A 1,575-nucleotide genomic window follows, 5' to 3' on the forward strand; every position below is an offset into this window, starting at 1 on the left:
TTATCCACACAACAGTACTGTAAACAGGACGGTACTTTCTGTATTATCGTACTCTATCAAAGAATCGTACTCCAAGGGTAATCCTACTCATAAAGGCAAAACATTTGACACATCATGCTTCCGTCTGCATAATAGCACTCCAGGTGATCCATACAGATCCACTACTTGTACCTTTAGAGAATAGTAGTATGAGGATCTCCAGACTCTTCATCATCGATGATCCAGAGACATCCACAGTTTCCAGACAATAGTTATACTGGAATATCCATGGACTTCACGGGACACTGTTATTCATATAATTAAAGCATAAACTCTGAATTCTTCACATACACTAGTACATGGAAACATTACTCCTCATATAATAGTAGTAGAAATATATTTGCACACATCATCAGCAATGGGAATCCACACCAGTATTGTACAAATAATGGTACCCCAAGTGCACTTGCTCTCTTTAAATACTAATAGAACGACGGTGTAAGTACTTTACACATGTAAGTACTACGAACACCTCGGTATGTTCCATATAGAGTGACACCGCACGATATTCCTACCCCTTACACCGATGGGTTCCTCAAATAAGGGGACTCCAGGCAAAAGGGTACTGTTCAGATAACAGTTCCCCAGGACATCCCTTCATCTTATATGGTACTGCATTCAAGATGCTGCTGGACTTCACACAATGGCACTCTCCATATACTCACGCTCTTCACATGAAATGAACACTGGTATATTCGTGCTCCTCAAATAAATCTGCTCCAGCCGGTTTGGAGGGTTCAAATCATTTAGTTGATCCTACATTACTTGTATTATTCCTCAACCATCATAAAATGATATCGCTGGTATAGCTGTATACTTCACAACCATGGACACCTGTGACATGTCCCAGCGGCTTACACACTTTTTCTCCTTATATAATACTACAGGAGGTATATCTGTGAACTTCATCCAATGGTGTCATTCATATAACAGTATTCTTGAGATACAAGTACACTGTAGAAATAATGATACCCACCGCATGTCAATACTATTTAAATCATATTACTTCGGTCACAGTAGTACTCATCCTCACAATGTTATTGTTGGCATATCAATACTTTGTACACAAGTGGAGTATTTATTTGACGGTACTATGGGAATATCAACACAAGAAGCTAAGAAGTTATTCTCACACAAGCGTAATTTAAGGACATCCCTACACATCGTATAGCGGTGTTGCTAAAATCAGGCAGTTTGACGTATTGCACCACTGTTAATATAATAATACTTTAGGGACTGTTAACAGTCCGTAACAGTAGTGTTTTTTGTATAATAAAGTCGGAAATCCTCGGCTTCGAAATTTTTACCCTCCAGATAGTTGTGCTTCAGGTACATCTATAATATTTGCACCATTCTGTTTCCTAAATGACGCTATTACGCACATATGAGTATACTCACAAAATATGGTTGAAGATTATGCATACTTCTAACCGAGGTATTCTACTGAGACATCAATGCACAACAGATATTACCACAGCTCAAGTATTAGTAAATTCATATAAGAATACAGAATAAGACTTCGGCAATCTTCACCAT

Source organism: Plasmodium inui, assembly GCF_000524495.1.
Source record: "Plasmodium inui San Antonio 1 unplaced genomic scaffold supercont1.24, whole genome shotgun sequence".
Classification (NCBI taxonomy): Eukaryota; Apicomplexa; class Aconoidasida; order Haemosporida; family Plasmodiidae; genus Plasmodium; species Plasmodium inui.